General features: G+C 33.3%; 1 long non-coding RNA gene across 6 annotated transcripts in view; it reads right to left on the bottom strand.

Annotated features, from left to right (window-relative positions):
• LOC145662698 (uncharacterized) overlaps nucleotides 1–15,423 on the bottom strand; it is a 336,929-nt gene that overhangs the window by 96,253 nt on the left and 225,253 nt on the right. For 5 of the 6 annotated variants that reach the window (XR_014127082.1, XR_014127081.1, XR_014127085.1 and 2 more), the window contains one exon: nucleotides 4,953–5,168. The exons of the other annotated variant lie outside the window; for it this stretch is intronic. This is a non-coding gene — a long non-coding RNA (uncharacterized LOC145662698). Of the gene's footprint in view, nucleotides 1–4,952; nucleotides 5,169–15,423 lie in introns of those variants that run through there. 6 annotated transcript variants of the gene reach the window in all.

The following is a 15,423-nucleotide window of genomic DNA, read 5'->3' as shown; positions in this document are numbered from 1 at the left end:
AGGATTTCGTCTTTTATGGGTGAATTACAGTAACAAGCTTGTGTTATTTCTCATGAAAAGATGGAATACCATTTAAAGTCATAACAAATCCCTGGTCCCTTCCTAATGTTTCCGTGTTGAACCCCAAAAGTCACGGCTCTCTTTGTTGATCTAGTAGATAGCAAACGTACCTATGATCTTTGATGCGTGAGATTTTGTGGTTTAATTCCCGGTAAATGAACATCGAACGCACTACAGTGGGTCAGATCCAACTTTAAACTCTAGTTCTCATTCTGTAAAGCATCGCATTTGACAAACGACGTAAATACATATCAATCAATCAACCAACTGAAGAGTCTCCTCTTAGATTCAGAGAGCTTTCGGTAAGGACCGCTGAAGATTCTATATTTCTCTTTATTAATGGTAAAGGTAATTGAGATTATAATCCGGAATTCCGAAATCCATTTCATATCCTTTTTCTAGGACACAATAACACATTTTTAGTACAAAGAGTGAGCCGTCTTACCCTCCTTATTACAGTTGTTCGTCCAACGAATGAATCATATTCTCGCTACTTTGGGGCTTATGGTGACCGCCCCAAGGAACTAAGGAGAGAAGTATTCACAATTCAAATATGTCTGTATTAAGTAATATTAAGTACCACACATTTTGATTAGACTCTGCTATGCTTGTCACACAGATTGATTGGTCGGGAAAAAGACCATATTAGTATTCCCAATGATAAATGCTGAAAGTTCAAAAAACCTTTAGAGGGGGCAATCGCGCCCTCCCCGTGGATCCGCCAGTGTATTCAGGCTGTCCTTCACTAAATTTAAAAAAGCAGTAAATTTTTAAGTGCAGAATCGATGATCAACAAGTCACTAAAATTATCACTTGTATGCTTACCCTTTTGTTACATGTTTTGTTACATGTTACCAGCAATATTGTCTATAAATAAATAAATTATACTTGCAAATATGCCTATTTCGTTCTATAGATGAATATTTCTACTAGAAAAATTCCAGAATACGAAGACATATACATAGTACTCCAGTTTCTAATTAGTTTAAATTACTAATTAGGTACAAAATTTTGTCATTCAATTTGAATTATTATCACTTGTAGTCGGCTACCGTTTCAATCTTCCTTACGAGAAACTTCAACAGTTGTAATCTGTATTTATATATATTACAAGTATTTGCATATATTACAAGTATTTATACACACTACAGTATTTACATATATTACAAGAATTTACATATATTACAATATTTACATGTATTACAAGTGATATTTACATATACTACAAGTATTTACATGTATTACAAGTGTTTACATATATTACAAGTATTTACATGTATTACAAGTATTTCCAAATACTACAAGTATTTACATGTATGCTAATTTACATATATTTACAGATATTACAGGACATGACCATTCTCCTTCCCTCAACCGAAACGACTCTCGCGGAGGTTATCCGAAATTAGAAGAGAATGTTCTTTATTGTTAATGTCGGGGACTTCCTCCATCCACGCCCTCTGCACTACTCCTCATCTGGATATGTATTACATATTGTAGAGGCTTATATAACGTCTTTCAGTGGCCATGTTTCCAGACTGCTGTTCTGTAAATGATTTTCTTGAAAACTTGAACTATTTACTGTAGCTGATCCGGGGCATTCTTCATCCTCTCCCTTGGCACCACTTCTCACGTTTGTGTGTTTTATATAAATTATTTTCTGGGAAACAAACTCTTTATTATTGATGGTCCGGGACGTTCTCCGTTATCTTTCAAGCGTCACACCTCACCTGGGTATATCTGACAGGTTCTAGAGGCTTATGAAGTCTTTCAGTGGTTATATTTTAAGGTTATTATTTTGGGAATTAGTTTCTGGGAAACTTAAACTCTTTATTGTTGGTAATACAGGGCGTTCACCTTCTCTTTCTGAAAATCACTTCATACTTACACGTTAGAAACAACATTGTGTGTACTGTTTCTTAATTTACAACTCTTCAACACTTTCTTCATTTCATCATGCACAATGTTGAATATCAATTCTAAATTGATTGCTTCATTTGAATATTGTTGGTGTTCAAATGTTCCCTTCACTCTTCTGTGTTCTTACTTCATTTATGGAGACTATTATGACAGATATAGTATTATTGATGGTTTGTTTTACTCCATCACATATACTTACGAGGAAGGTCCATAAACCGTGAGAGTTGAATTTTGATGAAAATTAGTGTCAAGATTCAGTTCGAGTTGCTAAGTAACGTAGTAATAGTCACTCGATGCGCAAATGCTTCGTTGAGCTGCTACACCGACGCCATCTTGAAATCCAGTAGGCAATGTCCAAGAATACCATTTTGGCACAAAAATCAAAAAGCTTTTGATAGATCTGACTTCAGTATTGTAAACGAAGGTAGAGCATCTATATGTGGGAGTACTTTCATTGCATGATCGCCATATTGTAAGGCGCCATATTGAATCGCCGTCAAATATGATAAATGACAAGGGGGTCATATGGGATATCAAATAGCACTGAAATTTACTCCTAATTCCATTTCCGCAACCAAAGTTTACATATCTGTTTTCACTTCAGAGTTAATAGCTCTCTCGCTCACAGGAACATATAAAAATTGTGCAAGTAAAATTTGTGTAATGAAATGCAGTCGTGCGAGCACTTGCAGGTTTTTAACCAATGCAGTAGTAGTCACTTGATCTACAATAGCCACTATACCAATCATATCTTGAGACAAGTAAGAGAAATCGTTAATTAAATTGAAATTCCTGTAGTGAAAAATAGAATAGCACTGTAAGAAATTATACAAAGTGTGCTATATTATTTCAAAGTGTGCTATATATATATATATATATATATATATATATATATATATATATATATATATATATATATATATATATATATATATATATATATATATGAGTTTATATGTGTTGCGATTATGCATATTATTTAAATGCTGTAATATAAGTTAGGTGCAACGGCACATATGACTTTACAAGAATATATCTGGAAGTTATTAGAAAATTAATAGAAAAATTATTAGAAAAATAATATAAACTGATTCACATAAGCAAATATTAACCTACTAACCTTTTGCTCTTCGGTTGTTTTGATGGATATCTAAATCGATATGATCAGCACACAGCATCGTGGAGCAGTACAAACACTTAACAAATGCACTTTCGTCACAATCTTCATGACCACAGACACTATTTTCTACTAGTCTCCAGAACAGAGCTGGATTTAGGTTTGGTGGGGCCCTAAGCTACTGAAGATAATGGGACCCTTTATGTGTCCAGATGAACATAGGACCCTACATACAGAAGTGAGGAAACCAGTGATTTTTAGGAAGCAGACTAGCAGAAGGGGCACCATTACTTACATCATAGGGGTCTACACAAACGAAGCACTGTTGCTATATGTAGATGTTACTTTATTTATTGTTTGTTATATTTTGAAAATGTACATTCAATTTTTTCCTTGAATTGTTTTGGCCCCCAAGAGTATGGGGCCCTAAGCTATAGCTTGTTTAGCTTATACGTAAATCCGGCACTGCTCCAGAACATTTGTAAATGAACCAACTATTGCTCCTGTGACGTACCCACATTTCTGCAATGCATATGCAAGCATGTTCTTTAGAACTGGTGCACAAAATTGATGGTACACAACAGAATGAATTTTCATTATGAAAATTCTGCCATATAACTTGTACACCGAACAAGTGAACACCTGCTATAATTAGTTATCACTGTTTTGATATGAAAACTAGCCTTGCCCTTATGATAAGCAAGTGTTTTATCGTTTAAGGTGGAAAGTTGCAGATATTTAATTATTCATTATTGAAGGAAAAAGCAAGAAGGAGGCTTGTTTTATGAATTGCAACTTAGTATTATATCTTCTTCTAAGAATGGGCTGTGAACTGATAATTTAAACCCCCTTAATTGTTCAATTGGTCAGCAATAAATCGATTGTATTTAGATAAACTGGCAATAACTTCGTAATATGCACGATAAATTATAGGTTGTCACGTATGAGTATTGGAAAAGAACGTAATATTCTGCAACAATGATGATCTTTGCCTAAGGTTTCAAGATTGGAGAAGAAAATTTAACACACTATTACGGACCACGTAAAATTGCCTAAAATATATTTTTGGTTTGATTCAGTCCAACGTCCCATACTTATGCCTGCTACGCTAAAGGAGACGTGAACCTACTGATTATAGTGGAATCCGAACCATTTTGGTCGTTCAACTAATATTCACCAGTTTATATCATTTTTATAATATATATCCATTTGGTATTCTCTGCTCGTCAGTACTATTAGGCATGTGTTTCATCAACCAGCAGTCTATTCCATCGCACTTTGAAATAGGTATAACTTGTAGCATGATGTTATTCCATTTTTCACTACAGGCATTTCAATTTAATTAACGATTTCTCTTACTAGTCTCAAGATATGATTAGTATAGTGGCTATTGTAGATCAAGTAACTACTACTGCATTAGTTAAAACCCTGTAAGTGCTCGCACGACCGTGTTTCATAACACAGATCTAACTCACACAATTTTTAAATGTTCCTGTACGTGAGAGAGATCTTAACTCTGAAGTGAAAACAGATATGTAAACTTTGGTTGCGGAAATGGATTTAAGAGTACATTCCAGTGCTATTTGTTACCCCACATGTCCCCCTTGCCATTTATCATATTTGACGGCGATTCAATATGGCGCCTTTCAAAATGGCGATCATGCACTGGAAGTACTCCCACATATAGATGCTTTACCTTGGTTTACAATACTGAAGTCAGATCTATCAAAAGCTTTTTGATTTTTGTGCCAAAAGGGTATTCTTGGGCATTGCCTACTGGATTTCAAGTTGGCGTCGGTGTAGCAGCTCAACAAAGCATTTGCGCATCGAGTGACTATTATTACGTTACTTAGCAACTCGAACTGAATCTTGTCACAAATTTTCATCAAAATCCAACTCTCACGGTTTATGGACCTTCCTCGTTAGATATTTATATTAATGTTGATAACTTGAATTGTATCCTTCTTATTGATCCCGGACGCTTTCTCTGCTCACCATGTAACCCACATTGCTGCAGAAGTTTTTCTTTGTAGTCACAAATTCTTCGGTAGTTTTATCTTGGTAAGCCAAGCTGAAATATAGTGATGTAAATTATTAATATATAAACAGTCTTGTAAGAAAACGTCAGTTACCAAGTTAAATTTAAAGTATTGGGTAGGCATTTTTATCATTTTCAAAATAATTTGGCATAAGTTCATTATATTAAAATTTATCTGTGAATGAAAGTTCCTACCCGTATTTTATATTAGTTTTTGGTGACAGTTATATGAATTTGTACTTTCTATTTGTTATAAGTGTTCTAGGGAAAGAATTTGAAAAGGAAGTAATAATTGAACTTGGCTGCTGCAAAAAGGTACTCAGTTAATCTAACTGAAATTTAGTACACAGTCTATATTAAGAGATGCCAGGTCTGAAAGGAGACTAGTGAATATAGGTGAAAGGGAGGTTAATAAATTGTATAAGACTATATTTTGCATTTATATATTTTATATAAATGTACGTATGCATCTGTGTACGGTCCGGCATAACTGTGGAACGCCTGAAGCAATTTTCCAAACGTTATATTCATTGCTACTGATCACTTATATTCATCTCTCCTAGCATTTAACATTTATTTGTTTTAACTAAATGTTTGAGTGTACTAGGTGGATTTATGGTTACTTTTTACTTTTTTAATGCATGATGAGCGTATATTAATTTAAATTAAGAAAAATTTCATCACATGACAAGATGTATATTTTAAGCTGCGGTGACTCAGTGGTAGAGACCTCACCGCTGGTGCATGGAGTCTATACTTCAATCCCAGGTCGCGCCAAGTGGTGATGGAGAAACATTGTGTGTATGGGTGTTCTTGAGGTTCTCCCGTTTCGTCCCATTTTCTTCATTCAATTACTTCATTCATTATCATTGTCCTGTCTTCCTTAGCCTCGATGCATAACCCTGGAACGGAGCAGAATATGTTTAATACCTGTATTCTTCAGACCTGTCAACCTCTTTCCTTGTCATCCACTAAAGTTTGTCATTGGTAAAACAAAATGGTCCTTTTGTATCTTCCCTCCAGGAATGCTTATTTATGGAACTTAGGGGGAAGTCTTCAAGGTGACAATAGTGGCCGAACTAAACAGCCTGTGGAGTGTAATAGCGTTCCGTGGAGTGTAATAGCGTTTTATATAATTCGATGCTGTTTTAATTTGTGTTGTGTGCTGATTTGCTTCCTTTTTATCACGTAAAGGGTAAGAAGAATCACAGCCAAAACTTAATTTAAAAAAATATTTTATGAATAGAGAGGCTGATAGTTAAAAGCCAAGCAATGAAAGCAGGTACCGGTGCATAAGCGGCTAGATTTACTGGTATTTTAGTAAGTACATTAAAACTTGTTTTGAATGAGTACGAAAAAGTCAAATTAAAAACAACGAGAATAAGAAGCGAGCACAAAGGAAAACAAAATTCGTAGTGGATGATTTTGACAAATGTGTTGTTCGTCTAACTTGTTCACAATCAATGATCTTCCATAAAAGCATTGTTGCAAGTACTTCGAGAAAAGATTAATTTTATTGGAAGTACTTGATATTTACATAAAGTAATCAGATCCTTAGAATTTCAAGAAGAAAGCAAAGAAGAAGCAGAAGATGGAAAAGAAGATATGGATGGCATTGAATCTTTATAAATATTTCAACCTGTATGCATCAATTACGTTGAGTGTTTATCATTCATTAAATTGTACTTATACTGAACATTAGGATCCGCGTGGGTTAAAAACACTATGAAAAGGCCCCCTCTCTCTCCGTAACCAACTTCCTAACCACTAACGTTCTTCTTACCCTTCCATGGTCATAGCTCATGCTATACCTCTTGGCATGCCAATAGGCTACAGAACGTAACATATCATTTAGTTCTTTTATTAGAAAGCGCGGTTGAACCGTACAAGCACTGGTCTTTTGTTTTATTTATCAGATCTGGTACAAACACTGGTCCTTTCTTCTGACTTCTCAGAAAGAGCATCAGAACCGGTTCTAGATTTTTCTTACATTTAAAAGGCGGGTTCACGTTTACCTTACATAAGAGATTAACACAAAAACCGGTCTCTGTAGTTTCTTGATATCTCAGATTCGGTTCTGGTCATGTTCCACAATCACTTCGTAATAAACCAAACAGGTCCTTGAACCGGTTTCTGAACCATGGTCAAAACACAGAACTGGTTTTGAGAGCAGTTCTTGAATGCAGGAAATAAATTGAACCGGTTCTGGGAGCGGTTTCTAAAAGTAACAAAAGAATAGAACTGGTTCTAAGAGCAGTTCTTAAATTCAACAAAACATTGAAACCGATTCTAGAACCAGTCCTGAATTTATCATGGATTCTCGGTTCCTGAGCGTTTATTTCCACCCCTGCTTATATTATTACCTTAGGAAAAAGAAAACTTCTAACAGGACGAAATCAAAGTAGTACATTTTATAGCAATTCATTCGACGAAACAAAAAGAAAGATACAAACTAGTAAAATTTGCGAAGATTCGAACATTGATCGTCTGATTCATAGGTAAGGACGATACCCACTATACCATGTATACACATTCTTTACCCTTACGTTAAACTTTAAACACTCAAGTGATTGTTTTATATTTATATTGTTTGCTGTTTTCCTTGCTTGTTACACTATTTATGTTATATTGCCTAAACTACTTTAGCAAATGTAATATATTTTGCTATTTTATAATGATTCACTGCCTTAAGATCATTTAAACGATTGAGTGAACTTATTTTCTTATACCTTTCACTGCTACAAGAGGAAAAAATACTATTCCGCGAAAAACATGCATGTTCATTTGTGAAAGATAATACTTTCAACATGAGTATATGTGAAGGTTATAAAATTTATTTCTGCATCTAAATGGAGAGCATAATTTCTAATTACTTGAGTGAACATGATGAGTTGAGTGGCTTAACAACATTTCCCTCAAAGTTCTGTACTTATTGCGTAACGCAGTCATTTCCAACAGACAAATATATATGTGAGAGTGTTCTTTCTCTCTTGGACAAGAGACAGGCAGAAACAGTGAAAGTAATAAATAAAGCTGGGCGGATGGGAGGCAAGAGAATAGAAATAATGACACTACGAGTAGTCATGGCTTCCACGAGGGATACCTGGAAAACTTTCGAATCCATCTTTGATGGTCTTTGTTGTCTGCTACCACTGTTTCTATTGAGTTTAGATGTTTCTGTCTGTCCCACGTGGATCAAATTATGACGTCACAGGACGTCCAATCTAAAATATCCGCAGTATTACCAAACGAAAATATGTCGCTTTCTTGTATGTGGTAACATACTACACCAATTTATTGAATAGTGTTATTTGTATAAAATAACCAAAGCCTTACAAATGAAAAAACAGCACATGCTGTTGTGTATTAACACATAGCGTTCATAAATTTAAAAATATTAGTAATCTTTACAGAAAGTAAATGCAAAGCGACATAATTGAGTAGTTCATTGTTTAAAATTCGTTAGGAGCATCCCAACTTAATTTGTAATTGTAGAGGTTCTGTTTTGCACTAAAAGGGAGTAACGAAACACTTTAAATTAGAATAAATTTTCTAAATGCAAGTACTTGTGCATTTACTCTAAAAGTAGTAGTTCGAATTTATAACCAAGTGGCTTCCTCAATAGTCTTTACTGCAAAGGTTTGAGTTCAATCCCATCGAATTAAATTTCCATTACCTTACAATACAAAATAGTTGAAACTAATATTTAAAGAAATATTTATTTAAAAATTGTACAAAATCTTTAAATTCGACTCATGGCCTTGTGTTTGAATTCATGTCTCGAGGACACAGATTTTAGCAGAAAATTGAAACAACTGCTAAGGCGGATTTGAATTCCATATTGGTGGGTTAGATTGTAGCTTGACCACTTTTCAACACAGAGGCTTTGGGAAAAGTGGACCTACAGACTAACATCGATTCGAACTGCATGAGCTATTGTTAGGAATCAACTCGACTATCCCGCGTCGAAAACGAGCACCTCAACTATATATTCACGAGGGACCTGAGTAAGCTTTCCATTAAAATATGTTTTCATTTCCGGAATTATAAGGTCTACATAAATGCTAATTATATCTTTGAAAGAAAACTGGTACTCTACAAGTTTGTCTGACAAAGAAACTTCTTCACATCTGTGTGACTTATAATTTCCATATAATGAAACGAATGTTTAAAATAAAATTTAGCATAATAGGAGCATAGAGTAACGATCGAAAGCGTTCTTGATTTCAATTTAGTAGTGTCTATTTTGTTTATTTGTGTCATGATCGTTTTGTGTTTCATTTGTTGCAGACGTAAATGCCTCGTAATGCAGAGCTTTAAGCAGACAAGGAGGGAAGCAGGAAAAAGTTTATTTAAAAATCCAGTAAATGTTTTCAAGTCTAATCTCTTTATATTCACAAAATAAGACTTGTATCTAGATCCTTGTCAACATATAAGAGAACTACAAATATATCTAAATGAATTTTAAAAATATTTTTTTCAGATAATTACCTAGGTATTTCATAAAGACAACACAACAGGCTTAACGCCCACTTACAGTGCCGTATACATAATTATTTAACATATACTATTATACATACATTATTATACGAAAGTTAATAATGTATGTATAATAATGTTGCCTGAGAACTCTTTTGAACTTTTGAACGTTTTTGAATACATCTACTTCATGAAATCTAATCATTTCGTTATATTAAGCACACATTCTTCACAGAGGAGACTTGTGTATGTTAGTTCTTACTTTTCTACAATAGAATGGTTCCAGTGTTTGCTGTTCTAGTCTTACCTGTTGGGACACGTAATAATACTCCTGGGACTAATTCTGGACAATCGATTTTACCATTTAATAATTTATGTAAGAACAACAAATCAAAAACCCATCTCCTTTTTTCTAATGTTTGAAAACTAAAATTCGTTACTAAGCCTTCATATGGGACATACTTTGGGTAGAAACCGGTTTCCTTGTGTGCAAGCACTTTTAAGAATTTAAACTATATATTTACTATTGCATCAGAGTATTTAGTGACATTTGGTGTCCAAACAGTACAACAGTATTCTAATTTTGACCTCACATACGAAAAATATAACCTTATAAATGTTGATTCTTTGTAGAAATCTGTAGATATTAGGCATGTAGAATAACATTTAATCATAAACTTATGGTATTTAATGCATCTTTCTCTTTAAAACATTTTCTTTCTTTAATAGCACAATGTAATTTCAAGTGTTATTAAATTTATTGCATTTAACATTTTAAAAAATTGCAATCGAATTACAAACTTCTATTTGAAGATTTGAATAAATGGTAAGGGTTACCTAATACTAGATTTCCTCTTCATTTCATGGAAAAGAATATTTCTCCGCAAAAAACAAACAATAGTTATGCCTGTGCTTCTAAATTAGTAACTATTGTTACGAAATATTGGAGTTAACAATGCGAACCAGTATTTACAATGAGATTGTCTTACGTTTCTCCGAGTATTAGTAAAATATATCCTGATATTAAATTAATGATCATGCATGGACCAACAACAATTACATTAATTATATTCGGACTTCAATCTTAGATAAAATTTACATTTGTTACAAGCATGAAATTAGTTAAAACCTCATGTAAACTTACATTTAACATTTTTCCTTAAGTGAAGACTAAACGTGATTTATGAATAAAACATGTAGTATTCTGTAAAAAGTTTTCATAGTGGCTTCCTTACTTTTTGCGCTTTAAATAATCCTAAAGTTTTCATAGTGGCTTCCTTACTTTTTGCACTTTAAATAATCCTAACTTAAAAATCTGCATTATAAGTTGCTATATGAGCCGGTGTCTTAGTAGAAGAGCGTTCACGTCTGGTGCGTGGGGTTCCTCGTTCAATCCGAGGTTTGACAAGTAGACTTTGTGATGGGCAAAAATCGTGTTTGTGTTTTCTAGAAGTTTTCCCTATTTCTCCCACTTTCGTCATTCCACTATTATCACTTATCACTTCATCACCATTTCCCTTAGTCTTGGTGCATTATCACAGTGCATTAAAGAAAAGTCACTCTGTTATGCAATACTCAGTAGTTTAAACTAATAGAAATAAAAATAAAGTCTCCTACATCACTTAACTAAGCAGTGTATAAATACACGCAGAAATTAATATGTATAGGATAATCGGAAAAAATATCGATGAAGTTTGGAAATAATCTTTCCTATGGAAAAAAAGTATGAGCCAACATAGGTAGACGTCATTTCGGAGCCTAGGCCATCGAAAATTTGTTCAGAATGATACAAGGGCTTGAGAACGGTTCCAAAACTAGTGTTTGAGAATGAAACATCAGATCAAAGTCGGATAGACGACTTAGCAAATATTTATATCGTAGATTCCAGTGAATGTGAAGTATGTATGAGTTTGTACGTTTCTGTTTTATCATTTTTCGTTTTTTGGAAATCTCGTGAATTTTCACTCCTCCTACTCTACATCCTGTGGTAAATTAATGAAATGTACTTCACCAAATAATCACTAAGTCTTTTCACCCGATCTTGATGCGCTGCTTCACTTTTGCATTATGATCCTTGTTGTATCATTCCGACAGCTTTTTTTAACGAACTGCACTTACCAACATGATTTTGACGGTAAATAAATGAATGCACTCAAGTCCAGGTAAGTTTTCTCCAGGTTTTATTGTTTTTTCTGGATTTTTAAAGCATAACGCGAATTTAAGTGTATAGAAAATTATTAGCTGATTTTAATAGTTAGACTTCCGTTTGAAGAATGGTTTCAAAAGGTTAATAACAGGTTTTCAGAGGAATTTTTTGTGTAAAAAGATAAACATAGACAAAAAACAAAGTCTTAATCCTTGTTCCACTTATTAAATTAGGTCACACGGTAACCGGCCTTCAGTAGTGGTTAGTAAATCGAATCGACCTGATTGAGTCAGATCATTGGATGTTGTCTACTTGCTCTTCTCTGGCCAATTGAAAATCCAAAGGCAATTTTAAAGATGTACAAGATAGCTATTGTAATAATACAGTATGTCATGTTACACCATAAATTATTTATTTTACCGATCTGAAAATTATATGTTGTTTTAATTTTTTAATTTGAGTTCATAATACGGCATAAGTTGATTTGCTTTATAATCGTTTCTAGTGCATATTTTCTAGCACTTTGGTAAAATTTTTTCTTCGCGTATCACTTCTTCCATGTTCATAATATAATTTTTAATCAAACAGCCGAAAAATATATGAACCTCTGAGAAACATGAACTTTCAAATGTCAGTTCAACTTACTTGTAAAACAGTCATCCTCAATTAACAAGTTTCAGTTATTCTATAGAAGTCAAGTATTTACATATTCATTGTTGGCAGTTCGATCATCTCCGTTAGCTATAAAGCTTTTAACGCTGTGCTCTAGAACTATGAGGTGCACTGTACGAAGAAAATTTGTACTTTACTGTGAAGTAAAACCTGCTCAATATAGTAATGTAACAGAGTAATTGCTGCTGTATGTATTCATTCAATTCTGTTTTACGGTAAGTAACGTACTAATTTAAAGGTTTCATTCTTTTTAGTTTCGAGCTATGGCTAGGGCCAGTGGCATAGCTTTTTCGGAGGGAAGATAATGTGGTATGGAATTGTCTCACTGAATTCAAGTGTAAAACTCAAAAGCTAAGCTCAAACTAAGAAGTAAAACAAGATCAAGTAACGATAGGACAGACAAATTATGGTGATTGTGAAAAAATCGATTTCTACGGGTTTATATATTTCAGGACTCCTCATCCCAACAAAAGGGACTCAGATTATGTGAGTTTATGGTTCCCGACGCATGTACACTTGACTAGAGGTCATACCTTTCTGCGTATCATGACTAAACTTTGAACTTAAAACTTTTAATAAGATTTCCAAGGAGGAAAGTAAGGGTTCTGCTGAAAAATGAAAATTAAAATTTACCATTTTCTTGTTTGTTCCATAAATGTTTAAATTTGACTGCATATTTTACAGTATTAGTACAGCATTACAAAAGAACGTAAAAACGGAATAATACTTAAAAGTAGTAGATTTCAAACTATTAATAATTTCACTATAAATAAAAATTGAGTGAAGTGATTAAGGATACTTACTGAAGATAGTGTTAATTATGTAAAAAGAAAAATAGTGACATTGTCCTGAATATCATTAGAATCAAAGTATATTGTGAAGATTATGTTCAAAACGCAAGGACCACAAAATTATTTACTGTTTACATTTTGCTTCTCTTTCGCAATTAAAAAAGGAAAATACGTGTATGTTGGGTTGCATACATTTAGGCGCTTTTGACAACAGAAAGGCTGCGAAAGTTTCAAAGTACTGCATACTTAGCGATTATTATTATTATTATTATTATTATTATTATTATTATTATTATTATTATTATTATTATTATTATTATTATTATTATTATTATTATTATATCAATATTATGAATAAACAAATTTAGGGAAACATCCAGATTCAAAAACGCTAAGAAATACGTTTTTCGACCCATGTTTACTAGAACATTTTTCTTTCATTTCATATAAGGAATCACCTTCCAAAGTATTTCGATGTTGTTACCTTCCACTCTGTATATTGTATGAACCGAAAATATTATAAGACATCCTATGAATATACAGAATAATACGAAAGAATAACTTAATCGAATTAATACAAGATTTACTATATTTAACAGGAATGACGCATTTGAACAGAAAGTGTAATAAGGTAGCATACGTAAAACACCAGAAACGCAGAGATATTGTTACTTTGTGGTATTACCATGCAACGATAAGGTTTATATAATGTTTGTGTATATCCAGCTTTGAGGTAGAAGTGCTTTTAAATACCTCACTAATTAGAAGAGAAAAGAAAACAAGTTAGTTAAAATTGTACTGATTGATATCGATTTGTTTGTTCATAATACCAACTTTGTACGTTGACTTCTGTATTTACTGGATGTTATGACAACGAACGGTATTTAGGTACTTCTTTATTTATTATAGTGACGATATTACGATTTTGAATGACGAACTACAACGACCTATTGCTGTGGTATTACATAAGGCAAATATTGATCATATATTGGATATTTAAGTAGTTTCAGCTAATGTGTAATTGTTTAGACGATAAATAGCACAGAATAGTGTGCATATTAATTATTGGAAGAGTGGAAATAAACTGTGTGGGCAAAAATACTGTAATATGGTTATAACCAGTACAGAATAGATTAAGCAATTTAAATAAGATGGCAGAAACAAAACTATCTGTTTAACAGCTCTCATAGATATTTTCATTTACTTTTTTTCCTTCGAGTTTGCATAGCATTTGCCGGAAGAACTGTATGTGCAAACATCATGACGAAGTTCCACACCAATCAAAGGACGTATAACTGAAAAGATCAACTTAAAAGTAACAGTAAATTAGATAATGTAGAATATGAGGAGAACAGTCGAAGAGTGTTTGTAAGATGAAACTTAACAATCTGAAGGGAAAACATATAACGAGTACTGATTTACAACAAATTGCTAAAGAGAGATTAAACTTGGAGCCACTTTATTACTTTTAGTAGAACTACTTTAGAATATAAGGTCTCACTTCATGAACCACCCTATATAAAAGAAAGAGATTTTTAAAAGTTGACTGAGGTCAAGGCTGAACAAATGGATTCAGCCTATTCGAAGAAAAAAGAAAAACAATGCTATCATTAAAAAAAAGAACTGGAAATGAAAAGTATGTAGGCGAAAACAATTGGAAAGAGAAGAGAAGGCAGACAGCGAAAAAGAGATTGGATTACGGAACTCGCTCTGCTAACTATGATAGAATATATCAAGTTCCCTTTTGATTTCATTTCAACTGAAACGAAAGAGATATTCCGAAGAATCTTTATAGAAACTTGAAGAAGCTCCCTGAGAAGTTAGGTTGGTCATTTTCTTCAATGATGTTGGAATTGTTGCAAGCAGTAAGTTAACTAATAATCTTTATGGGATAACTTTATTGATAAAGGCCCACAAATCTAACATTTTTATCCGTCCTCCCTTTCCAAACGTCAAAACTACGAGGAGAGACTAGAAAATTCTGACCATCACCGTTATAGAGACGAGTAAGGGAAATTAAATTTGGTCCATAAACGCTCCCTTTTCTACATATTTATATTGTATTACTTTGTGTTTCTCACTTGTATGAATCAGTACGTTAACACCATTTGCATAAAAATCTGCTGAATTAGAGAAAAGCAAGGAAAACATAATGCTTTAATAACTTCCTCATTAGGGATGCGCACGAGACAAAATTTGA

This window comes from Thermobia domestica, chromosome 10 (genome assembly GCF_964235325.1).
Source record: "Thermobia domestica chromosome 10, izTheDome1.hap1.1, whole genome shotgun sequence".
NCBI classification, from domain to species: Eukaryota; Metazoa; Arthropoda; class Insecta; order Zygentoma; family Lepismatidae; genus Thermobia; species Thermobia domestica.
The sequence above is the reverse complement of the archived record's forward strand: the minus strand, read 5'-3'. Positions and strand labels throughout refer to the sequence as shown.